Here is a 26,720-nt window from a genome sequence, read left to right on the forward strand (position 1 = left end):
CTTAGCTGCTGCATTGCTAAGATGCATGGAACATGGTTCTTACATGGCCACCATGCTAATAACCATTACTACCCTTTAACTGAAGAACTCATGCAGGGTTGAAGGAGAGTTTTAAGCTTCTGAATGGCTATACAACCCATAACTGCCTTGGCAGTAAACCCAAATCAATCTTTCTAACAGCAGAATTTGTATGATATATTCCTGACTTTACCCAGTTCAAACTCACTGGTAATCAGTTCATTCTTTTTAGCCAAGTTGCTACAAGCAGCTGCCAAAAACTGTGAAGTCCTGCTGAAAGGAACATGGAGACCAAGACTTGTAAGTATTAACTGTTGAATGGCTTTGAGCGAGTATGGAAAGAATTTGGGGAAACCATGGTTTTCACTGCAAGATTTAGGGCCAGTCCTTATCTCTCCTTTAGCCTATTCCAATAATTCTCAAACATTTTGGTCTCAGGACCCCTTTATATTGTGGGAAATGATCAAGGACCCCCAAAGAGCTTTGGTTGATGTTGGTTGTATTTATCAATATTTTATAGCATCAGAAATTAAATATTGCCAATCCCCTGAAACAGTCTTGGGACCTCCAGACTCAGCTTTGAGAAAAACTGGCCTATTCCATAAAAAAGAGGTGGGATTGCCCTGTCTGGAGCTCCTGCTTGAAATACAAAAACCAACCCAAAGTATAGATAACTCAAAAATGGTAACTTTATATAGAGTCCATAAGCCATGTCCATGAACTACTATCCCCAACCCCCACAATGAAAGTCCATCATTTCCACATTCAAGGAGATCTGTGTGGACTGCAAATCTATAGACCATGCCCAGGGAGGAAAGATACCCTTGTGCGTTCGTTGCCCATTGAGCACTACTGCCTCTGTCTCCTCTTCAACTTACCAACGGGCCACCAATCATTTTAAGCTGGTGGCTTTCCAGACAGCTCCTCCAGGAGGAAGGAGAGCGCAGATTCCTGGCCCCAATGGGCTAATTCAATTTATTTTAGCGGCTCTCGTTTCTCGCGGAATATTCATGAGCGAAACAGCAGCCACTTGGCGCAAGAGCAAGATGAGGGAGGAAGAAAAGGGGAGCAAATAGATACTTTTTCCCACCAAAAAATATATCAAAAAGCTTTTTTTTTTTTCCTCCCTCCCACCTCGCGTTGTGAAGGCGTCCCCCTCCTCTTCCCTCCTCCTCCCGCCTACCTGCGAGGGCTTTCGGAAAACAAGGAGGCTGAGAGAAGTCTACCTGTCAGAAGCGAGATATCACTGAAGAAGAGAACCCGAGAAAAGGGACGGGGAGAACCCTCACCAGAGCTACTTTTCCAAGAAGCGGGAAAGGAAGCCTCCTCCCCCCTGCCCCCGCCAGGGTTTGTCAGCTATTCCTTTAGCCTTCTTCTTCTTTTTTTTTTTTTTTAAATTCACGCTTTCGGTCTGTTCCTTCTCCTTCGGATAGAAAGGGCCAGTTCTTTTTTGCCTGCTTACAGCCGAACCCAGCGGCAGACCCGAAGGAAGCGAGGGAGGCGAAGGGCTCAAAACTACGGCATCCGCCGGAGCTGGAGAAGCCGCGGAAAACTCCTGCCAAACTGCCTCGGTCCGGCGTTTTACCAGAAGAAGCGCCGGGCTGCAGGCGGCAGGAGCGAGTCGGGTTTGCGTCGGGCCACTTCTTCAGGCGCGAAGCCTTTTTTTGCGCGGGGCTGGAGTTTTTGCTGGGACCTTACGAAGGCGCGCGTGGGGAAGAGCGCCCGAGAGGCGCCGCTTTCCCGCTCGGTGCTGTTGGGGGGGGTCGAGGCTTCTGGGACGAAGACGAGCGAGGGCCGGAGAGCGGCTCTGCTTCCTTTAAATTACCTAAGACCGAGTGGAGGAAAAACGCTACCTCGCCGGGTAAGGGATGCGCAGCGACGGTTGTTAAAAGAGGGTCTCGTAGAAGCGGGTCGTCTCTGGGGAAGGATCCGCACTGGGCAAAGTCAATGGGGAAGTGGATGATGGAACGTCCTGAACAAAGGAGCTTCGGTAGCGGTTAAAATGGATGGGTGATTGAGTGAGACAGAACCCCTGCGAGGGAACTGTAACACCTAACACACACACCCGTCCCCGTTTTCTCTTTGAAGTAAGGAGACACGTCCAAGTCTTAACTAGATAATAATCGGTCTGCTTCCCACCCCAGTTGGGAGTGGGGGGGGACAAGTTCTCCTATTCTTCTTTTCATTAATTTTTCCACTTCTGGGGCAGGGTTGCAACTAAGAAGGCAAGAGAGCCCCCACTCTTCCTGTACCCTCACTCCTGTTCCTCTGCTCTGGATATTGCAATAGGGAGGTGGACCCTATGCTCTAGAGCAGCTTTTCCCTTGAGTTGTGTTGACTGGGATTTATGGCAGTTGGTGTGGGTAGACCAGACTGGGATTTATGGGAATTGGTCCTATCCCTCTAGGTCACCAGGCTGCCTAGAGGGATAGCCAGAGCACGACTTCTTCAGGCCACTTACTAGCTTCTCTCTGCCTGTTTTTCTCTGGCCGTTGCAGCACCTTTTCCCCAAATAGCCCCTTCCACCAAAGGGGATGATGGTAGGAATTGGCTTCAGTGCTCCACAAGACCAGGTGTGAGAGGTTGAGTTATCGGGCAAAGGCAAGTGGGTGAAAGCACAGGCCATTGTCTTCTGTTGCTTGTTCATGACCTTTGAATGCCATGTTGAAAGAGGGAGAGTGCCCAGATGAATAAAGGAAGAAGGGAGGTGTGCATTTAGAGACAGTGGCCACAGTCCCTTACTGCTTGGTCCACCTCAGTGCCACTCATAAGTGACCAGGTCAAAGAAAGAGGTGTGCAGCTGAGTCGCCCACTTTGTGACTAAACAGGTGGAAGTAGCAACTTTCTTTCCAGCAGTCCACCTTATTGAGATGTCCAGGAAAAAATGAGCTTTGAAAAAGGAACAGTGGCTACATTCCCTTGCTTGCGCATTTCTCCACCTTCCCCAAGGAACATACCAGCCAAAGAGAGAAGGTCAGATGTGTCAGCAACTGTTTCTTCTAGGAGAAGCTAATGCCACTAAATAATCAGTCAGCTTTTCTTTCCCTCAACAGAAATGATGGGGTTCCTGGTTCCAATTTCTTACTTGCCTTTGCTCTCTGAAAAGTACTGCCTACTTTTACATTCTAGTTTGGAGGGTAATCAGGAGGCAGTTTTGCCCAAAGGGAGGGGAAAGAGCCATCTTTGCTTGTTTATTTGTCCACCCATCACTTAGGGCTTTGAAGGACCAGGCTAGTTAACTTAATCACCACCGCTGTTCTATTCATACAGGTGACTGAAAGTGGTTTTCATCAAGGACCAATCTTTTGTGCTTCAGAATCCAAAAGGAGAAAATTAGTGTTTGTGTGTGTGTGAGGGGGGGGGAGAGCAATGTGGTCCCAGATCTCCTTGCTTTGTTTCCAAGAGCAGGCAAACAAGAAACCACTTGCCTGCTTTTTTTTAAATCCAGGAAGTAGCAGTGTTTTATCTGGTTTCTTACTGTAATGCCACTTTATTTTTGTTTGAAATATGATGGCTATTAGGAGGTTGTGTTTTGTAAGTCACCTTGAATTCAGCTGCTGTAATGATGGGGTGCAATGATAAATAAAGAAATAGATTTGACTGATGTAATCTTCATATATCTTGAAGGTGAAAGAAGTAGATAGATAGACAGATAGAGAACAGTATATGATGTAAGTCAAAAGTTACTGTGATGTGCAAGAGAAAGAGTTAAGTGCACATGTAAAAAGAGAATGAATCAAAGGAAATCATCTAAAAAGATTGCAATGCAATGTTCTTTGAGTTAATTTAAGTCTGGGCCCAATTCATCATATTGGTCCTTAGCACCCAGACATCTGAAGAGGCATATTTCACTTCTGTTTGGATCTAAGATTTTATTCCAAGGGTCTTAGCTATGAGTATACAGAAGATAGTGAGGGTTTTTTTTTCAGTTGTGGCACAGTGCCACTGGAGTACTTTAAGATGTTATATCTGGAACCATATATCAGGTGAAGACACTTGTATTTTGAACATGCAGCTGTTGCCAATGTGTTTTGATTTTATTGTATTTTTAATGAAATTAAAGCTCTATTGTATTATAATTTGTATATGGTATAAAAATGCAAGCAAATTTTAAATATGATTCTTTTACAGTGAAAGATCTATGGAATTCCCTTCTAGCTTATTGGAGCATTTGTTCCGCAATTTGGGATCTGACTTCTAAACACTTGGGAATAGGATGGAATGATCATTGAAGAAAATAGCTATCTGTATGAGAGGCCTACAGACAAAATATGCATATCTCTCACTAAGTTGAGTTCTTCTAATAAATATATTAGACGTGTTAACTTCATGGTGGCAAAGAGGAAAAAAAATCAAGGAAGTTATAGGGAAAATTACCACAGTGGTAATCTTCATGGAAATGATAGAAATTGTACCTGCTAGGCCTTTTAAATATAAGTGCATTAAAAAGCAGAGAACAAAGCAAAATAAGTGAAGAGTTTTTGTGTATGGACTGGGGAGCAAAAATATAGGGTTCTCTTCAAGGAAAAACTTAAAGAAATGGACCTTTGGACCTTTGAGGGCAGAATTGGAGATTCTTATACAAGTTAAAATGTGGATATATTTATGCAATTCAGTTTATGATAGATTTTAAGGAGTAACATGAAATAGAATATTGTTTTAAAAAAGAAAATCATATGTAAGAATAGAGAATTGTAAAAGTATAGAAAAATTAAGATGTATTTTGGAAGAACAAGATGCATATCTCGTACAACTTGAGTTTTCTATGAATATAAAAAAATACAGTTTCGGTACTTTAAGCAAAATGAGGTAATTTCCCCCTCCTTCTCTTCCTTTCACCCATAATCAGTTTTATGGTTTTCCCCTGCTAAATTTAATAGGTGAGATTGAGCTCATCATGGCAGATCCTTTATAAGATGCTGCCTATTTCTCTTTCTACACATAGAGGAGGAGGAACAGTAGAAAGGATGAACTTAGGTGCAAGAAAATAGATGTTTAAAAGATACGGAAGGAAGAGACCCAGTGGCTGGGACATAAATCAGCCAGAATATATGGAGCATTGATGAGAATAGTTCTTTCACCCTTTTTTTTAAAGTGTCCACTTTAGAAGAAAGAAAAAGAAGACTGATTATTGGCATCCAGCTCTGAAACCAAGGCAGCTGAGGCCGAGACAAGCCAAAGGGTGCAGTTCTTCTTAGTTTAAAAACAGCAAGGCATTCTTTGCCAAAGATGGCTGTAAACACTGAATAAAGATTTCATTGTAAGTTGGTGTGACTAGAATAATTAGTCAGTTAATTGTTTATTCGGATTCAAGGTGCAGTAATCAGGAAGGCATTTTTAAATGCAACAAGTAAAAGAAAGACAAGTTAATCAATTTTTTAATAATATCTATCAATTATCATTACTATATTCAAAGCCTCCCAGACTGAACTAATTTATCTCCCTTTTCAGAAGCAAGTCTTGATGTATGATACAACCTTAAAATCTTATGTATACTTTGGTTTAATGCAAAAACTATAGTTTTCTCCCCTTTCTTAATTAAGAAAATATATATAAAGGTTCCTGTAGAATGAACATTTTAAACTGTTCAAGTAATGCCAATTAATATATTCTTCTATGCTCACTTTACTGCTAGCTCAGCATGGATGAAAGCTAATGGTGCCAGCTTTTGTGCTTTTCTAACATTCTTCAACAGACTTGCAAGATTCGAGCAGTAAACTTGTTTTTTTTAACACTGTAATTATTGTGTCTGAAGCAAGTTTCTTTACAAAAAGATTTGCTTTATTAAACGCCCAACTTGCATTAAAGAAAGGGGTTTTTTACATCATTATCCACTTTTATGATTTCAGGAGCAAAAAATATTTCTTTTTAAAATGCCTATTATTTATGTAACACCATCATTACATGTACTGTTTTACAGTATATAAAGGAGAGTCTCATCTTTAAGGATCTTATTTACTTTCAGATGATCAGAAGAAAATTAAGGAGATAAAAGCTTCACACACCCCCACGAGGAACAGATGTTAGAAAATGCAACTAACATACAACACAAACCTAAACTTACTTATCCAGGTGCAAGCCCATTCTGTTCAATAGGGCTTGAACTTTAATATGTTTAAAAGTAGAGCTTGAGTTGTTCCTGGAGCTAAAGACTTGTCAGAAGGAAGGGATTAAACAAGGGTTGTTTTTTTTTTTTTTTATAAAAGATGAATTTAAAAAATTGGAGGAAAGCAACTGGTCTTTCAAACAATACTGAGTTCCTAGCATTCACTAGACAAAAGGAAAACAAGGACAAAATGCACAACAGTGTAAAGGAAATTATTGTAAGTTCATCTATTTTATAAGCAACATATAGCTGACATGCAGCTTTGGATAATTAAAAGGCTTTGGCCTAGAACAGGGGTAGGCAACCTTGACTCTTTTATGACTCGTGGATTTCAACTCCCAGAATTCCTGAGCCAGCATGGCTTAGCTTGGAAACCTCTCCCTTTCCCCTCAGCATGGCTGGCTTAGGAATTCTGGGAGTTGAAGTCCACGAGTCATAAAAGAGCCAAGGTTGCCTACCCCTGGCTTAGAACTAGACAACCAAGTTGCAGGAAGAAATTATCATTCAGAACTCCATGACTTGACAATTAAGATTCTATGATCCACATTTCTTTTTCTTGAAAGCATGTTGATTTTCATTTTGCAAATTTTGTACAAACAGTGTACAGCTTCTGTAAAAAAATGTTCCTTTATACCATGACAGAATGGACTCTCCTCTGTAAAACTATTTAACAATACTCAGTGGTGGAATTAAAGCTGAACTTCATTAGAAGGTATTCCTGCACAGAAAGATATATCTTTATAGCAAATGTCCGTATTTGTAGTTGCCCAGAAGTTACACCAGACCACCAACCAGCACTTCAAAATCCATTATGACAATACCCAAATCTCCCAGAATTAGGGAAGTTTTGCATGATTTCTCATTGATACTGGTTTATGTGCTGAAGACACAAGTATCACTGCAAGATAATGCTTAGTATCTGAAAAACCTGCCGGCTTTTAGCTCTGGCTTTAGAGAAGTATAGTTTAAGATATCTTCCGAGGGTTTAGAAATCATAGGTTAACATTGGCCATTCATATATATTCTCAAGTTTCAGTTGCAATATGTTCCATATCCAAAATTAGCAAAAAGATTTATATGCTTAGTCTTTGGAAGGGTTTTGGAGAAGATAATTGCAAAATAGAAAAATGCTTGCCATTGCTTCAAACATTTTGTTGCCTGAGGAGTTACACAGAAAATGTTGATTCCCCTTTACCCACCTAGATAAAGGTGTGTAGTATTCAATTCCAGCCAAGAAATGTGTGTGCCTGAGACAGATATCCCACAAGAACTTCTCTCTTTCCCTGGCAATAAAAGCAACATTTTTTTCTTCCTTTTAATGACACTCCAAAAGTTGTTACCTAAGGCAGCTGCCTGCCTAGCGATAACAACAGTTCTGGCAGTCTCCAAAGCTTTTCTTCTGCTCCCAAATTCACAAAAAGCTGATTCACTCAAAAAGTGCATTGAATAAGTGCTTTGATAGTCCTACTGATTCTAGAAATCTTTTAGGACCAGGCTTGTTTAAGGTTTAAGACAGGATTTTGAACTGAGCCTGGAAATGCAGCTTTAGTTCATGTGCTTTTACTATCCTGTTCTCAGCAGAAATGTCACAGCATTTCATGATAGAAGTTTAATAAATTCTTTGAAAGCAGCCCTGTTTAGAACAGATTCAGATAATCTTTTGAATGCTGGGACTTGGAATCCAAATGCCTTGATAATCATTACTTGATCTGTCTTGATGTCACAGAGCCGTAACTAAGCAGCAGTGTTCGTTTCTTCTGTCACCAAAGTATTAGACCACTAGCAAGCAAAGATGTCCTATTTACCCCATCTCATATCCTTATGCTGTAGTTTGTCTTTTATTTTGATTACACTGATTTTTAGACTTCTTGATATATATATATATATATAGCAACCTAAAAATGTAAAATGATGTCGCAGTTGGCGACTGCTGCTTGTGGATGGCTCTAGATTGAGCTGATACAGGCAAAAGAAAAGAAAAAGAAAGATTTCTTTCTCCCATATTTGGGCTGACAGGGTGCACATTCAAGGTAAAGTCTCCTCCCCCTGTCTCTCTCCTGATAGCTAACAGAGTGGGAGAGAGCCTGTGGCTTAGAGGTTATAACAGCTGCCTAACATGCAGATAAGCCCAGGTTCGAATCTCAGAAGAGTAAGTCTGGCTGAAGAGAGTTAACGGAACTCGAAATAGCTATACCAGTTCTCTCTTTATTCTTTGTTAACAACCTATATATATATATATATATATGTCCTTAATGGTTATAATAATACGAATCCCGGGCATATTTGTTCAATGATGCAATCTTCGATCTCCGGGAAGAGTATACTCCAGTTATTTATTGTTAAAACAACATTTAAAACAATAAAAACAGTTATATACAAGATTAAAACAACTTAGCTTTCGCTGGTCCTCTGCCAGCGTCCTCAGAGTGGGGCTTAGGGGGTGGGAAGTTCTTTTTATCCCCTTGCTGATCCAATTGCCTACTCATTGCCCTTGTAACAGGGCCACTCTTCCTGATTGCCTGTGACTGCCTTAACTGTTCCGCCCTCTCTTTTTTGCACTCTAACATCGTATTTTTCTGCTCCATCATCCTTGTGCTGTCTCCCTCTCCCTGCGCTGTTATCATTAACACACTCCTCAATCCCTCCTCTCTGCCCAATGCAATATGCCTCCTCCAATTCGGCAATACACGAGTCCTGTTGGGCTGCTGGTCCGCCTGCCGTTTTTGCATTCCATTGCCAATTCTTACCTCATCTCCCTTCCTTCAACCCTCCCACCTGTTGATTAACGTATTGCTCCTGCCTTTTATCAACCATTCCTATTGATGTTCTCTTCCTCAGAGCAGCGGATCAGGAAGGAAAAGACATCAACAGGTGGGAGGGTTGAAGGAAAGGGGGGGAAGGATGACAGGAATGGACAACAAAGGGTGTATGAATCGGCAGGCTAGGGAGTTGGAGGAGGGAGATGAACAATATATATATATATATATATATATATATATATATATATATATATATATATGTATATGTATATGTATATGTATATGTATATGTATATGTGTGTGTGTAGGTCTTTGGTTGTTCGGGTTTTCTCCTGCGTAAAATTGGAAGTGTCTTGGCGACATTTCGACGAAGTCCCATTCGTCATCTTCAGGCTGGTGTTTTCAGCTTCGTGCTGTAAACACCCGAATAACCCGAATAACCAAAGACCTACATATATATATATATATATATATATATATATATATATATATATATATATTTGTTTTCTGAGGTTTTCGCGGGTATTTGGATGTAGGTCTTTGGTTGTTCGGGTTTTCTCCCACGTAAAATTGGAAGTGTCTTGGCGACGTTTCGACGAAGTCCCATTCGTCATCTTCAGGCTGGTGCTTTCAGCTTCGTGCCTCGAGCAGCAATGTGTGGTCTTAGCTGTTTCTTCCTTTTAACTGCCAGTGGGGGTATGAACTGATTGGGTGGGAGCTTGGCTGTGTTCTGATTGGGTGGAGGTGTGTTCTGATTGGTTAGGGGCGTGGCTGTGCTCTGATTGGCTGGGGGGTTGGCTGTGCTCTGATTGGCTGGGAGGTTGGCTGTGCTCTGATTGGCTGGGGGAGTGTTCTGTTTGGTTGTGCTCAGGTTAGTCTGAGTTGCAGAGGGATTCAAGATTTTGGGCTGCCCTGCCATTCCTTGGCTTCGCGTTCGTGGTCGTGCTTCCTCTTCATGGAGGGTGTCAGTTTGCTTCATGTATGGATTGGGGGGGTTTAAAGTGGCTAATGATGCAGCTGTGGTCTGGCTTCTGGTTTGTGGTCGTGCCTCATAGTCAGTGTGGCTTTGGGTTTGTTTTTTGCGTGGATGTTTGGTGGTGACCTCCTGTGTGGTTTTTGTGAGTGTGGGTCTGGTATCATTTTTTGTGTTAGGGAGTCGTTTGTCAATGAGGGCGGGTTTCCAAATGGCTGGTAGGCGGGAGGTATCATCTCGCTTGTTCATGCTGTGTGGGCGTTTTTCTATCTCGATGGCTTCTCTGATTATTCTGTTATTAAAATGTTCACTTTTGGCAATGGTTCTGGTATTTTTAAAGTCAATTTCATGTCCTGTAGCTTTAAGGTGTTGGACCAGGGAAGATGTTGGTTCCTCTTTTTTGATTGAGTTCTTATGTTCTTCAATGCGTGCACTTATTCTTCTGTTGGTTTGTCCGATGTATGTGGTGGGACAAGTGGTGCATGGGATTTCGTATACTCCTTGATTTTCTAATTCAATTTTATCTTTGGGGTTTCTAAGGATGGTGGATATTTTTCTGTTTGTGCAGAATGCTGTTTTGATGTTGTGTTTATGGAGGATCTTACTGATTCTGTCTGTGATGCCTTTTATGTATGGGAGGATGGCTTTGCCGTTTTCTTGTTCTTTGTCTTGGATTTTAGTGGGGGTTTCTTTTTGGATTAGGTTTGTAATCTTATTTCTATGGAATCCATTGGATGTTAGTACATTGGTGAGAGTGTGTAGTTCGGGTTTTAGGTGTTGTTCGTCAGCTAAGCGTTTTGTTCTGGAGATGAGTGTCTTGGCTACAGAGTTGATCTGTGCTGGGTGGTGGTGTGAGAGAGCGTGCAGATAGCGGTTTGTGTGTGTTTTCTTCTGGTAGATGGTGTGTCCTAGGGAGCCATTGGATTTCTTGTAGACTAAGACATCCAGGAAGGGAAGTTGGTTGTTAGCTTCTGTTTCCATGGTGAACTGTATTTTGGGGTGTAGGCTGTTGAGGTGTGTGAGGAAGTTGTCCAGTTTTTCTTTCCCATGTGGCCAGATTATGAAGGTGTCGTCTACGTATCTGAGCCAGAGTTTGGGTTTGTGATCCGATTTTTCTAGAGCTTGGGTTTCAAAGTGTTCCATGTAGAGGTTGGCAATGACAGGTGAGAGGGGTGATCCCATGGGTGCTCCTTCTGTTTGTTTGTATTTTTGTCCATTATAGATGAAGTATGTGTTGGATAGGCAGTGGTTGGTCAGATCTAAGATGTGTTTGGGGGGGTTATATTTGTTTTGGATAGCTGTCAAGGCTTCTTTGATAGGCACTTGGGTGAAGAGGGATATGACATCGAAGCTCACTAGTAGGTCGCTGGGCTGTAAGTTTTGTTTCTTTATGATCTCTATAAACTGGAATGAGTTTTTTACGTGTGAGGTGATGGATTCTGCATAGGGCTGTAGTTGTTTGGCGAGAAATTTGGCTAGGTTTTGTAGAGGTGAGCCTATGGAGCTGACTATAGGTCTGAGTGGGGTTCCTTCCTTGTGTATCTTGGGGAGACCATAGAGTTTGGGGCATCTGGATGATTTCTCTCTGGGAATGATTCTTTGCTGGATCTCTTCGCTAATGGGGGAGGCTTTTATTTTGGATCTGGTGGTTTTTTCCAGGTAGGTGGTGGGATCTGTATTTAGGGGTTTGTATGTGGAGTCTTGGAGTAGGTTGGTTAATTTGGTTTGGTAGTCAGATGTGTTCATAACCACCGTGGCGTTGCCCTTGTCTGCTGGTAGGATTATTATGCTGGTGTCTTCTTTAAGGTTACGTAGTGCTGTCTGTTCCTCTTTGGGTAAGTTGCTTTTGGGTGGCTTGCTGGTGCAGAGGATGTTGGTGATTTCGAGTCTGATTCTGTTGGCGTCGTCGGGGTTGATTTTAGTCAGGCTGGTTTCAACTCCACATATAATGGTTTCAGTGGGGATGTGTTTGGGAGCGACTGCAAAGTTGAATCCTTTGGAAAGGACATTGGTTTCGGCTTTGGTGAGGATCCTATCTGAGATGTTATGCACTGTTTGCTTCATGTGTGGCTGTGAGGGAGGAGGGGTTTGTTTCTGGCGTTCTTGTAGTCTTCGGAGTTTGTTGGTGTGTGTATCTGTCTTGAGGGTGGTCTGTGTTTCGGCTCTCCAGACGGCAAGTTGTTTGGATTTGTCCCAAAGTGCGGGGTGGATCTTGTTGCTGAGTTTGAGGTGGAGTGTGAGGAGATCTTTGTTAATTCGGTCTAGGAGGAATCTTTTTGTGTGAAGTTCATTTCTGATTAGGGCCAATTCTGTTCTTTTCAGGATCCGTTTGGTGGCTGCAGAGTTGGAGTGGAATTTCAGTTGGAAACATGTGGGGATTAGATTTTGATCTCGGCAGTTGCGTAGGAATGCGAGGTCACATAAAATGGAAGCTCTTTGGACTTCAAGTTTTTCATAGGTCCTGGTCAGATGGTGGATTTCCTCCCCGTAGAGGTTCAATATTTGTTTTCTGAGGGTTTTCGCGGGTATTTGTAGTAGGTCTTTGGTTGTTCGGGTTTTCTCCACGTAAAATTGGAAGTGTCTTGGCGACGTTTCGACGAAGTCCCATTCGTCATCTTCAGGCTGGTGCTTTCAGCTTCGTGCCTCGAGCAGCAATGTGTGGTCTTAGCTGTTTCTTCCTTTTAACTGCCAGTGGGGGTATGAACTGATTGGGTGGGAGCTTGGCTGTGTTCTGATTGGGTGGAGGTGTGTTCTGATTGGTTAGGGGCTTGGCTGTGCTCTGATTGGCTGGGGGGTTGGCTGTGCTCTGATTGGCTGGGGGGTTGGCTGTGCTCTGATTGGCTGGGGGAGTGTTCTGTTTGGTTGTGCTCAGGTTAGTCTGAGTTGCAGAGGGATTCAAGATTTTGGGCTGCCCTGCCATTCCTTGGCTTCGCGTTCGTGGTCGTGCTTCCTCTTCATGGAGGGTGTCAGTTTGCTTCATGTATGGATTGGGGGGGTTTAAAGTGGCTAATGATGCAGCTGTGGTCTGGCTTCTGGTTTGTGGTCGTGCCTCATAGTCAGTGTGGCTTTGGGTTTGTTTTTTGCGTGGATGTTTGGTGGTGACCTCCTGTGTGGTTTTTGTGAGTGTGGGTCTGGTATCATTTTTTGTGTTAGGGAGTCGTTTGTCAATAAGGGCGGGTTTCCAAATGGCTGGTAGGCGGGAGGTATCATCTCGCTTGTTCATGCTGTGTGGGCGTTTTTCTATCTCGATGGCTTCTCTGATTATTCTGTTATTAAAATGTTCACTTTTGGCAATGGTTCTGGTATTTTTAAAGTCAATTTCATGTCCTGTAGCTTTAAGGTGTTGGACCAGGGAAGATGTTGGTTCCTCTTTTTTGACTGAGTTCTTATGTTCTTCAATGCGTGCACTTATTCTTCTGTTGGTTTGTCCGATGTATGTGGTGGGACAAGTGGTGCATGGGATTTCGTATACTCCTTGATTTTCTAATTCAATTTTATCTTTGGGGTTTCTAAGGATGGTGGATATTTTTCTGTTTGTGCAGAATGCTGTTTTGATGTTGTGTTTATGGAGGATCTTACTGATTCTGTCTGTGGTGCCTTTTATGTATGGGAGGAGGGCTTTGCCGTTTTCTTGTTCTTTGTCTTGGATTTTAGTGGGGGTTTCTTTTTGGATTAGGTTTGTAATCTTATTTCTATGGAATCCATTGGATGTTAGTACATTGGTGAGAGTGTGTAGTTCGGGTTTTAGGTGTTGTTCGTCAGCTAAGCGTTTTGTTCTGGAGATGAGTGTCTTGGCTACAGAGTTGATCTGTGCTGGGTGGTGGTGTGAGAGAGCGTGCAGATAGCGGTTTGTGTGTGTTTTCTTCTGGTAGATGGTGTGTCCTAGGGAGCCATTGGATTTCTTGTAGACTAAGACATCCAGGAAGGGAAGTTGGTTGTTAGCTTCTGTTTCCATGGTGAACTGTATTTTGGGGTGTAGGCTGTTGAGGTGTGTGAGGAAGTTGTCCAGTTTTTCTTTCCCATGTGGCCAGATTATGAAGGTGTCGTCTACGTATCTGAGCCAGAGTTTGGGTTTGTGATCCGATTTTTCTAGAGCTTGGGTTTCAAAGTGTTCCATGTAGAGGTTGGCAATGACAGGTGAGAGGGGTGATCCCATGGGTGCTCCTTCTGTTTGTTTGTATTTTTGTCCATTATAGATGAAGTATGTGTTGGATAGGCAGTGGTTGGTCAGATCTAAGATGTGTTTGGGGGGGTTATATTTGTTTTGGATAGCTGTCAAGGCTTCTTTGATAGGCACTTGTGTGAAGAGGGATATGACATCGAAGCTCACTAGTAGGTCGCTGGGCTGTAAGTTTTGTTTCTTTATGATCTCTATAAACTGGAATGAGTTTTTTACGTGTGAGGTATGGATTCTGCATAGGGCTGTAGTTGTTTGGCGAGAAATTTGGCTAGGTTTTGTAGAGGTGAGCCTATGGAGCTGACTATAGGTCTGAGTGGGGTTCCTTCCTTGTGTATCTTGGGGAGACCATAGAGTTTGGGGCATCTGGATGATTTCTCTCTGGGAATGATTCTTTGCTGGATCTCTTCGCTAATGGGGGAGGCTTTTATTTTGGATCTGGTGGTTTTTTCCAGGTAGGTGGTGGGATCTGTATTTAGGGGTTTGTATGTGGAGTCTTGGAGTAGGTTGGTTAATTTGGTTTGGTAGTCAGATGTGTTCATAACCACCGTGGCGTTGCCCTTGTCTGCTGGTAGGATTATTATGCTGGTGTCTTCTTTAAGGTTACGTAGTGCTGTCTGTTCCTCTTTGGGTAAGTTGCTTTTGGGTGGCTTGCTGGTGCAGAGGATGTTGGTGATTTCGAGTCTGATTCTGTTGGCGTCGTCGGGGTTGATTTTAGTCAGGCTGGTTTCAACTCCACATATAATGGTTTCAGTGGGGATGTGTTTGGGAGCGACTGCAAAGTTGAATCCTTTGGAAAGGACATTGGTTTCGGCTTTGGTGAGGATCCTATCTGAGATGTTATGCACTGTCTGCTTCATGTGTGGCTGTGAGGGAGGAGGGGTTTGTTTCTGGCGTTCTTGTAGTCTTCGGAGTTTGTTGGTGTGTGTATCTGTCTTGAGGGTGGTCTGTGTTTCGGCTCTCCAGACGGCAAGTTGTTTGGATTTGTCCCAAAGTGCGGGGTGGATCTTGTTGCTGAGTTTGAGGTGGAGTGTGAGGAGATCTTTGTTAATTCGGTCTAGGAGGAATCTTTTTGTGTGAAGTTCATAGAAAAACACCCACACAGTTCATAGAAAAACACCCACACAGTTCATAGAAAAACACCCACACAGTTCATAGAAAAACACCCACACACTTTGGGACAAATCCAAACAACTTGCCGTCTGGAGAGCCGAAACACAGAGATATGAAGGATGAGGAGAAAAGATGCAATAGGAAGCATTTTATCTGAATATCTGCTTTCAAAAGAAGTAATATTAGGATAAAGCAAAAAAGGAAATGCTATATTTGAATAACTGTGTTTTATAATTAATTTTGATAGCTTATTATTCCCAAAGACATATCAGGGATGTGCTGTTTATTAGAGAAAGCCATTTAAATGGATTGAATTAATCCAGTTCAGACAAAATACTTTATTCATTCCATAAGTTGTATTGGTGCTTGGCATAGGGAAGTATTCATGAACTGATTCATATTTAAATGTACACTTATATTAGGTATATAGCCATATAGTTCCCAATTCAAGAAATGCATATACCGAGAAGACTGCTCACAAAATGTATTCTATTGTTGAAATTTGCTTAAATATACCCAAATTTATGGAAAATCAGTTGGTGTAGATGTTAAGGTACTGGACTAGATTTTCAGGGTGACCTGAATTCTAATCCTGCCTCAGGCACAAAAACCATTTGGTTTCTTTGGCCCAATAAGACTGTCTCACCCCAAGAAAACACAACAGCAAATCACTACCTAATTCGTTGCTGAGAAACTTCATGGATTTCTCCATTAGCCCTCAGGAGTCAAAACTGACTTGAAGAATGCACTGATACTGCTACACGCATTTATGAATCTTCACATGAGCTTTAAGATTGGCAAATTAAACAGTCATGCAGTAGGGCAGATAAAAACAAAATAAGAATGGAATGAAACCACCACATTTCAGCCATCCCTGAGCTTAACTTTGAATATGTTAGGCATAGTGTATTGTCTTATCAGATGTGAACAAATATTACTAGCAACATACATTCTCACTGTGTATGTTTTATTTGATACATATAGTACATATTGGCAGTCATATATGAATATATACATATATGTATATATAAATATATATACTGTACACACAAAGTAAATAATATAATATAATAATATAATATAATATATAGCACAACACAACATAACACAACATATACATACACAGTATATATAAAATTGCAAAAGACTGTTTAATGAAATCCATCATTAAAAAGGCTGCTGATTTATATATATTAATTTATATATAAAGATCGATGATAATTCATTAATTGCTATTTAAATTGAAACATGGTACACCCACATTCTTTTAATAGAGAACATGGGTGGAATTGGTCTTATTTCTCTACATTTCTTACAAATAGGTACCGTCATTGATAAAACGTCATTGTTGCTTCCCCCCAATAACTTGATTCTATACATCTAATGAAAAAAAAAGTCTGAGCTCAACTGAGGGGTGATAAAATCAATTTGCTGTGAATAAAGTAAATTTCAAAGCATCTCGTTGACCACATTGCTGTTAGTCATTGGTACATTGCCTATTAGATTGAATGTTTCAAAAAGTGAATCAGCTACTCTCGTTCCTCATCAACTACAATAACAATTGTTATCCTTCTGTCTTTTCTGGGAGGAATCAAGAAGCCTGAACAGATAGTGAATTATTTGAAATCAGTTCTGGCAACAATTGCTTCTGAGTGTTTTAGAGCCTCCTGGGGGTTTTTTGGTCAATGGCAGCAGCTGTTACTTCTGCCTGTGAATTTAGTTTCAGAATGGCCGCAGATAAACAAGTGAAGAAAACTAATAATCAGTCTGTGCCCAGCCTGGGTTGGGATATAGCAGAATAGTAATTGAGCTGGGAACTAGGATGATAGTCCTTCCAGAACAGGCCTAGTAATGCGTCCAAGTTATTTTTTAATCCCTTCTGTCCATTTTCATAGACATTACATTTCCCATTGGCAAGATAACACAGCGACCAAAAGCATGTTGGAGATGTAATATATTAACTAATGCAAAACAAACCAATATTATCCATATGTAGGGTTTCTGGCTAACCTGACCTAATATATCATAATTTTAGGCAAACAAATGAATTTATGTTACTTCAAATTGCAGGACCTTATTTCCCAAACTGTATTCACAGAGTTTCTCAAATGTTTACATTTTGGAGGTAAAAAAGATGCTTGCTCAATAATCAGAGTTCAGCTTTTACATCTATCTGACCCCCAAAAGCAAAAACCACATACAGATTTATAGGATGAAGGTCAAGTTAACAAAGCATGTCTGGAATAATTCAAAGGTAAAACTTAAATTAGACTTAGTCAAAAGGCACAATGCTGCAGTGTTTCAGTGTTTCAATGGTATTAGGGCCTACATATGCCAGATGGAACTTAATGAATATTAATACATTTCATATATATGAAATGTAATATATATAAAAATTAATTAATGGGAAATTCATGATCTAAGAGGCCAGAAATGGTCTGATGCTTACAAAACTTCATAGTTGATACTGTATTGCTGAGGTGGGAGGTGGGGAGAACATTTTTAAAGCTTTCCTGGGAAAGAGGGGTTTTTTTACCCACCAATGAGAGTTTTCTCGGGGAGAGGAGAAAGTTCTATTTTGGTGGTGATTTTTTTCATATCTTCTGTTTGGCTTTTCTTCAACAAGCTTTGCTTGAAGAAAACTGCTATAGTATGTAAATTATTTTGTAAGGGTTTTGAATCATTTTAGCTAGTGACTCTGTCATTTCTTACAGAAGCAGGTGCATCACACAAATATAAATTGTATACACTTGAGAGATAATAGTAGTTGGGAAGCTGTGCTGAACTTTTTGTTCCTTAGAAATGTCTCCACAGCATTTTTAGGAGAGGATGGAGGCAAGTAACTTGCTATTCCATCAGTTCTCTTTGCTGCATTTCTGTGATCAGTTTGAAGACATCCATCTATCCTTCTACTTATGGAGGATAAATGATGAGGTACTCCAGTTTAACTAACTTAATGACAGCTGCATAACAAACATATCTAGATAAAAACACAGCAGATAAGATTGAATCAGTATTAAGTACCCAAAGTTTTTTAAAGCAGAGGATCCTTCGAGAAGCTGATCTTGGCTAATCTAAAAGGGTAGCAAATTGTTTGTTTATTATTGTTAAGAAGCCATGCTTGTAGAATTGTTTCTGGTGCTTAAGTGCCAAAATAATTAGATTGGCCTTATGATGATACTTGATTTGGGGAAAGGAGGAAGAAACTGTAGTAGTAACAGTGAGAAGGATCTTGGAGTCCTTATCGACAAATTTTAGCCAGCAGTGTGCTGCAGCTGCCAAAAAGCCAATGCAGTCCTAGGCAGCATTAACCAAGGGATAGAATCAAGATTACATGAAGTGTTAATACCACTTGGAATATTGCCTTGCTAAGACCACACTTGGAATATTGGATCCAGTTTTGGTTCCACAATATAAAAAAGATAATGACACTCTAGAAAGAGTGCAGGGAAGAGCAACAAAGATTATTAGGGGACTGGAGGCTAAAACATACAGAGAACAATTGCAGGAATTGAGCATGTCTAGTTTAATGAAGAGAAAGATGAGGGGTGACATGATAGCAGAGTTCTAATATTTGAGGGGCTGCCACAAAGAAGAGGGAGACAATCTATTCTTCAAAACTCCTGAAGGCAGGACAAGAAGCAATGGATGGAAAATAATGAAGGACAGAACCAATCTAGAACTAAGGGGAAATTTCCTGACAGTTAGAACAAGTAATCAAGTTGAAAGGCTTGCCTCCAAGTCTTTGTGGGTGCTCCAACACTGGAGGTTTTTAAGAAGAGATGGGACAACTATTTGTCTGAAATGGTATAGGGTTTCCTGCTGGGCAGGGAATTGGACTAGCACTTCACTGATATTCAGCTTTGCTTAACAATAAAATGGCCACATGATAGTTTTGTCTGGCTCTCCTGGCAGGCGGGTCAAGTTGGAGGCCTTTCTTCAAGGCCAATATGAGTAATATTCCACACATTTGTTAGATAGTCATTTGGATTTACTTAGATGGACTCTGCCCTTGAGGCAAAGCCCATGGAGATGACTGAGACGCTATTTGGCCTGATTATTTGGGATGGGTTTGATTCTGTGGGTCCTGATGAAATGAACTGGGTGCTTGGAATCTTTAGCTTCGACATTTGTGTTTTGATCATATGTCCCTCCTGGTTAACTAAGGTTTCTTAGAAGACAACATGTAACTGATCCTGGTGGTGGTGAATTTTTCTCCTTCCTTGTGTCAAGGAGGTACTGCTCATGGTCATTCATATCTTAGTTACTTTCAGATTGAATTACTACTATGCACTCTACCTGGAGCTCCCCTTCCAAAAGCTGAAGCTAATACAGAATACAGGGGAACAACCACCTTAGCACACACATTACAGCTCTGCTCCATTAACTACACCAGCTGTCAGTGTGCTTTCATGTGGAATTCAAGATGCTGATTGTCACCTATAAAGATGCTTATGGCATAGAATCTGGATTTTCTCCAGCAGGATGACTGTAGAGTCCAAATGGATGGGTTCTATGACGGCCTTCCTGCCTGGCAGACTGGGTAAAAACTTCGGCCACACCCCTTCCTTTGGGCGTGACCCCAGTTTTGACTCAGTCTCGAAGCCTGGTAGAAGTGCGAGAAGCAGCTCTCAGAACAAAACTAACTTAACTTAAAAAAAAAAAAAAAAAAAAAAAGGGAATCCCCTCTTCCTCCAGTTGAACGAAAATTTGTCTGGCAGCGGATAGGACTCGAGAGAGGCAGCCGGGATCGGCGGATTCGTGAGTGGGGCGTCAGGGACTAACGGGAGGCTTGGAGCCGGACCGGATCGCTCGCCCGCCGATAACCGGCCCACCGAGCAGCTGTTGGGGCGGGGGTTTCACTACCGGATTGCTCGCCGCTCTCCGGGGCCGCCAAACAGCTGAGCGGTTCGGGCGATAGAACGAGGCGCCGCTCAGCGCCAAACAGCTGAGCCGCGCGGAAAGCGTGATTGGGGCCGATAGAACGAGGCGCCGCTCAGCGCGAAACAGCTGAGCCGCGCGGAAAGCGGCTAAACCGCGGCGCCGCTCGGCATAGACCAGCGGAGCGGCGCGAGAGGCAGAACCAGCGCTAGAAGTGCCTTCTCCTTAGAGGAGAGGCGCGGTCCCTCAGAGTCAAAGATCCGCCATTGTTTGAACCTCGTGGATTCCCGGGCTAACATTAGGAGGCGTGGTTTCTTCCCCATTCGCCATTTTGAGCGAACGGACCTTCCCGCCGTTTTCCCCTTGGGGGCGGGGCCATCCGGACTCCATTCCCTTGCAGACAAAGGGGCAGCCCTTAAGCTAAAATCCGGGATTATCGCAAGAAACTGAGACAGGAGGAAGGAAGAGGGAAAAGGAAGAGAACCTTTCTGATCGTGGTCTGCTGCCACAGCCACAGACAGGGGGAGAGAGAGGTATAAACTGCACTTTCTCTGGACTAAGTGAGGAGGTGAGGAGGAGTATTTTTCTCTGACTGTTCCTATAGTGACCTTTAGTCACTGCCTTGCAGGATCTTCTGTCCAAAGACTCCTGTCTGTCCGGCCATTGTTTGTATAGGCAGAGGAGGGCTCAGCCCCAAACATCTGCATCTGGTCTGCGTATCCTGTCCCCCACTCCAGGCACTACCTACTCGGGGTGTCTGGCACAATGGCAGACAATGTCTCGTATTCAGTCACACAGGTCCCTCAATTGTCCCCCCCACAGCAACAACAAAAACGCAGATCTTCTGAATCTGAGGTGGGGGGGAAGAAGAAAGCTAAAACAAAACACCTTTCTCAGAAGGGACAGTCTAAAACGGCTGAGCGAGAGGCTTTGAGGAGACATTTGGCTTTAGAAAGACAAATTAGCAGGGCACAGAGAACCAATGCCAATGGGACAAATTCGGTTTCCCCTGTCCCAGCGGTGGCACCCAGCACAGACCCTACTGCCGAGGAAGTGCTTAAGACTTGGTCTCCTCCTGGGGAAACTGAACAGTTAGACTCCTCCAACCCCTCCTCACCAGCTTCTTCACCCGACCGCACCCCAGCGCCTCACTCTAACGACAAAGCGCAGGAGGGCATTTGGTCGGCACAATTCCATGCATTCATGCAGGATGCATTCTCCCAGTTCATGGCTTCTAAGGGACAAGTGGCCTTTCACACACCCCGTAAGGGTCGGGCTAGGCCACCCCCTACCAGCACCTCTGAAACTTCCTCTCAACTGGGAGAGGGTGACTCAGTGGACCTCGACATGTCAGACATGCCCCTCTCGGAGGACGAGGAGACGGCACCTGAGCAGGCAACGAGCTCTGGACTCTTTAACCCAGCGCTCCTAAAATCACTCCTGGTAAAGGCTGTTTCCACAGTCAACCTAACATCAGTACAGGATGAGAAGCCCTCAACAAGCAAGGAGGCCAATCCTCTGTTTGCCAAAAAGGTTCCACAAGATAAGTACATCCCATGTGCGGAGGTCTTCATGACCACGCTGGAGGAACAATGGTCCTCACTTGCAAGCCCACCGGCACCAAACAGCGCGGAAAGAAAGCTTTTCAACCTATCTCCCTCCTTCTCTAACATGTTAGAGGTTCCCACTGTCGATAACCCATTAATCTCATTATTTTCTACCTCCGCGATTCCAGGAGACATGGCGGAGGTCTTGAGGCCTGAGGAGAAGAAATTTGAACACTCACTCCGGCGTTCCCATATGGCTGCAGCCTGGGCGGCCAGAGCAGCCACTTCCTCATCTTTCTTCGCGAGGGCCAGCATCATGTGGCTGAGGGAACTGCAAGGCACGGTGCCTCCAGACCAGGTCAGAATACACCAAACATTGGCCAAGCTCCTCGCGGCCTCGCAATTTGTCTCAGACGCTTCACTGTACGCAACAAAGTATGCGGCTAGATCCATTGCGGCCACAGTGGCCTCACGTAGGCTACTATGGCTCAAAAATTGGAAGACAGACCTGAGGTCCAAATGGCGTCTTTCGACGTCCAAATACAGTGGAGTAGACCTATTTGGTTCCATTCTGGACCCACATGTCAGCGAAGGCAGAGACAAGAAAAAGATCCTAGTACACCCATCAAAGAAGTTAGACAGGAGAGGCAGTCAGGACTTCCGGGGACAGGGTTCCCGCCCAGGAAGCCCCTGGGAATGGAGGCAGCCCTTTCGATCAGGGCAATCCTGGGACTGGCCCAGAGGCTCACGATCCTTCTACCCCAGACAGGATCGAACCCAGGATCGCCAGAGCCCGGGAGCCAGGGGCCAGTTCCAGTCCAGACGCCCATATAGGGGAGCGGGAGGCAGATCCTTTAAACGCACCAAGTGACGCCAAACAGGATACTCCCATTGGGGGTCGGTTAGGAAATTTCATCAGGGTCTGGGAGCAGACCACGACCGACTCCTGGGTCCTGGAAACGATCAGACATGGCCTGACCTTAGACTTCTGCTCTCCCCCACCAAACCGGTTCATCAGATGTCCCATCTCCAGAAGAGCACACAAGACGAGGCTGATAACTTCGGCTATAGTCCACCTCCTGTCAATTCAGGCCATAGAGAAGGTACCAAAGGAGGAGGAGGGAAGAGGATTTTACTCTATCCTCTTCGTCATCCCAAAGACATCAGGAGGGTGGAGAGCAATCTTGGACCTGAAGGGCCTGAACTATTTCATAAAGTACAGGAGGTTCAAGATGCACTCCTTAAAGTCCATACTAGCCAGCGTCAGGGAAGACGATCTACTATCCTCAATAGATCTCACAGAGGCGTACCTACACATCCCCATCCACCCCAGCTACCGGAAATTCCTCAGATTTACCTACGCGGGGCGACATTACCAATACAGGGCATTACCCTTCGGACTGTCGTCAGCACCAAGGGTATTCACAAAGATCTTAGCTGTACTAGCGGCCCATCTCAGGTTGATTCCGGTTCGCGTCCAGTTTTATCTGGACGACATCTTGATTCAGTCCAGATCTCGGGAACAAGCAAGGACAGATCTCAAGACCACAATCCGAACCCTACAGGGGCACGGATTTTCGGTCAATCTAAACAAGAGCCACCTCATTCCCTCAAGGAGACTGCAACACCTGGGCGCGGTGATAGACACGTCACAGTGCAGGGTATTCCTTTCCCAGGAGCGACTGATCAGCATATCCAAGCTAATCCACCAAATTCAAAAGATCAGGAGAGTGCCCTTGCTACAACTCTCGAAGCTCCTGGGAAAGATGATATCTTGCATGGGCATCATCCCATGGGCAAGGCTCCACTCGAGGGAGTTGCAGTGGTTCCTCCTACCCTACCAGAGGAGGAACCTCAGCACCTCAAACAGGAGTGTGCTGGTACCAGCACAGGTGATGAAATCACTAAAATGGTGGCTATCCCCCATGACACTCAAGGGGAGCATATTCAGGGAACCGAACAGGGTCACGCTCACGACAGATGCGAGCCTGTTCGGATGGGGAGCCCATCTGGGGACCCAGATAGCACAGGGCCAGTGGGGTCAAAAGGACCTGTCACACAGCATCAACTGGCTAGAGCTCCGGGCCATACACCTGGCCCTCCGTCATTTCTCACACCTAGTAACGAGGAGACACGTCCTCGTGCTTACAGACAATGTAGCAGCCAAGGCACATGTAAACAAGGAGGGAGGAACGAGATCAGTGGAACTAATGAAAGAAGCATTGGTTCTGGCTCGGTGGGCAGAAGCCAATGTGAGTTCCATCAGAGCGGAACACATCTCAGGGGAAACAAACACCCAGGCGGACTCCCTGAGCAGAGCCAAGGTGGACCAGTCGGAATGGCGTCTGGACCCGGCTCTCTTCGAGGAGATCTCCCGGAGGTTCGGACAACCGCACCTAGATCTATTTGCCAACCACAAGAATACACAACTCCCCAGGTTCTTCTCCAGATTCCCGTCCCCGGGATCGGAGGGAACGGATGCTCTCAGGTGCCGGTGGCCGGCGCAACTCCTGTACGCCTTCCCACCGCTGCCACTAATACCGGCAACCATACGCAAGATGATCCTGGAGGGCGCAGAAATGGTCTGCATTGCCCCTCACTGGCCACGGCGCCCGTGGTTTGCCGACCTCGTGGACCTTTCGATATCACCTCCGTGGAGGATTCCCCCGGACAGGGTAAAACTCAGTCAGGGCAAGCTTGTACACCCAGATCCCCAGTGGCTACAACTAGCCGCTTGGCATTTGAGCGGCAAAGCTTAACTAAACAATCTTATTCTGCAGGGGTGATATCGATCATACAGGCATCACGAAGGGCGTCCACCAATAGGATTTACGACGCTACATGGAAGGGATTCTGCAGGTGGTGCGCTTCGCTTCACCTAGACCCGACCGCAGTATCTATCCCCAATATCCTAGACTACCTATTGGAGGGTCTTAATAGGGGCCTGTCAGTCAATACCATCCGCAGACAGATATCGGCCCTCTCAACCGTACTCTCCTGCGACAACTTAACTTCCCTAGCACAACATCCAGCGATTAATGCCTTCTTAAAAGGGGCGTCTAACACAAAGCCCCCAGTCATACACAGGTACCCGTCCTGGAACCTGCCTAGGGTCCTTCTAGCCTTGACATCTGCACCCTTCGAACCTCTTGAAACATGCTCACTCCATCACCTATCACTGAAGGTAGCTTTCCTTGTGGCAATTACTTCGGCAAGGAGAATTTCAGAACTAGCAGCTCTGTCAGTAAGGAAGGATCTGTGTACCTTTTTCAAAGACAGGGTCGTTCTTAGACCAGACCCGACCTTCATCCCGAAGGTAAATAGCACCTTTCACAGATCTCAGGAACTTACGCTTCCTGATTTCTGTCCAAGACCCAAACATAAGCTAGAACACAGATGGCACAAGCTAGACGTACGGAGAGCACTGTGTTTCTACGTGAAACGCACCTCGGCTTTCCGAAAGACTGAAGCATTATTTGTGTCCTTTCAACCATCAACTATGGGAAAGAAGGTATCTTCTTCCACCATAGGCAGGTGGATCAGAGCCTGCATAGCGCAGGCCTACGTCTCACAGGATTTGCCAGCACCCACTCAGGTGACTGCCCACTCAACTCGGAGCGCAGCCACATCTGCGGCGTGGCTAACGCAAGCTCCGGTGGAAGAGATTTGCAGGGCCGCAACCTGGTCCTCACCTTCGGTTTTCATTCGACACTACCGTTTAGACTCCCTAGCAGCAGCAGACGCGGCTTTTGGCAGAAGAGTTCTTCAACAGGTCGTATCTGCTCAGAGTTCGGTAGCCTAGACATTCCCTCCCAGGGGGACATGAGGGCTTTGGTATGTCCCATCCATTTGGACTCTACAGTCATCCTGCTGGAGAAGGGGCGTTGTCTTACCTGAACGCCTTTTCTCAGCAGGATGATGTAGAGTCCAAGCCCACCCAGAGGATAGGTCTAGGCAGGGATATAATAAAGATATAATAAAGAGCTGCAAGGTTAATTCCAACAAAGTTTCTCGCCTAAGTCAAAACTGGGGTCACGCCCAAAGGAAGGGGTGTGGCCGAAGTTTTTACCCAGTCTGCCAGGCAGGAAGGCCGTCATAGAACCCATCCATTTGGACTCTACATCATCCTGCTGAGAAAAGGCGTTCAGGTAAGACAACGCCCCATTTATGGAACTGATTTTCCCCAATTATTTCTACCCATCTCACTAGATCTGACAGAAAGGGAATGTTGCAGGTTCCCTAAAAAAAAAAAAAAGAATGTCATCTTTTGGAACCTTGGAAGTATGTCTCTTCAGTTGTAGTGCCTGCCTTTTGGAATATCATATTCCAAGATCAGATTGACCCTGACTCTGATGGCTTGTTATAAAGTGCTGAAGACCTGGACATGGACCTGAGCTAGAATTTGGGAAGTTCAGATGGCCCATTTATTGGTTTAAGTTTTCTTATTTGGGTATCTTTTAAAAACTTTTTTGCTAATATTGTGTTTTGTTTTAATAGTATAAGTTGTTGGTCTCCCAGAGTCACATTGCCAAGAGGAGTAGTCATACAAATCAATTAATAAATACCCCCACCCCAGCTAACTAGGATTTGCTTGCAGTCTTAATTACTAAGTATGCAAGCCGTGAACATTAGCTGAAAAATAAATCTTTTCTTTAGTTTCTATAAAATGAACATAATTCAGAACCTAAGAAATTGACAAAGATATATCTCAGTCTGGAAAACAGATTTAACAATACTAAAAAGTTGATATCTTTGATGATTTCTGTATTTCATGCAGTCATGCCCTATACATAATAGTCTTAAAGTAATTTTGCCAATGCAGAGCAATGATGCCAGCTCTACCTAAAACTCCACTGGAGAAGCTACTCAAAATACTATATCCTCATATTGCAGCAGCCAATTTGGCATAGTTGTTAAGGAACCAGGCTAGAAATTAGGAGAATGAGACTTCCTGTCTTACCGTAGGCACCAAGCCAGCAGGGTAACCTTGAGCCAGTTACTCTCTCACAGCCCCAGGAAGTAGGCAAAGTCAAAGCGCTTCCAAAATCTTGCCAAGAAACTTCAGGGACTAGTCCAAAATCAAGGCATGAAAAACCAAAGAAACAAGTAAATTAACAGTTAAAATCAACTATTAAACCAACAGATC

The 26,720-nt window shown here is 43.8% G+C and overlaps 1 protein-coding gene across 2 annotated transcripts in view; it reads left to right on the forward strand.

Annotated features, from left to right (window-relative positions):
- The first annotated feature begins 496 nt into the window (after nucleotides 1-496).
- CDH20 (cadherin 20) overlaps nucleotides 497-26,720 on the forward strand; it is a 188,345-nt gene continuing 162,121 nt past the window's right edge. The window contains exon 1 of one of the 2 annotated variants that reach the window (XM_039356241.1): nucleotides 497-1,879. The gene's annotated coding sequence lies outside the window, so the exon portion shown is untranslated. The remainder of the gene's footprint in view (nucleotides 1,880-26,720) is intronic. The other variant, XM_039356244.1, reaches the window with a different exon arrangement.

The sequence above is a fragment of the Crotalus tigris genome, unplaced genomic scaffold (assembly GCF_016545835.1).
Source record: "Crotalus tigris isolate CLP2741 ecotype Arizona unplaced genomic scaffold, ASM1654583v1 scf7180000018807.1825209, whole genome shotgun sequence".
Taxonomy (NCBI): Eukaryota; Metazoa; Chordata; class Lepidosauria; order Squamata; family Viperidae; genus Crotalus; species Crotalus tigris.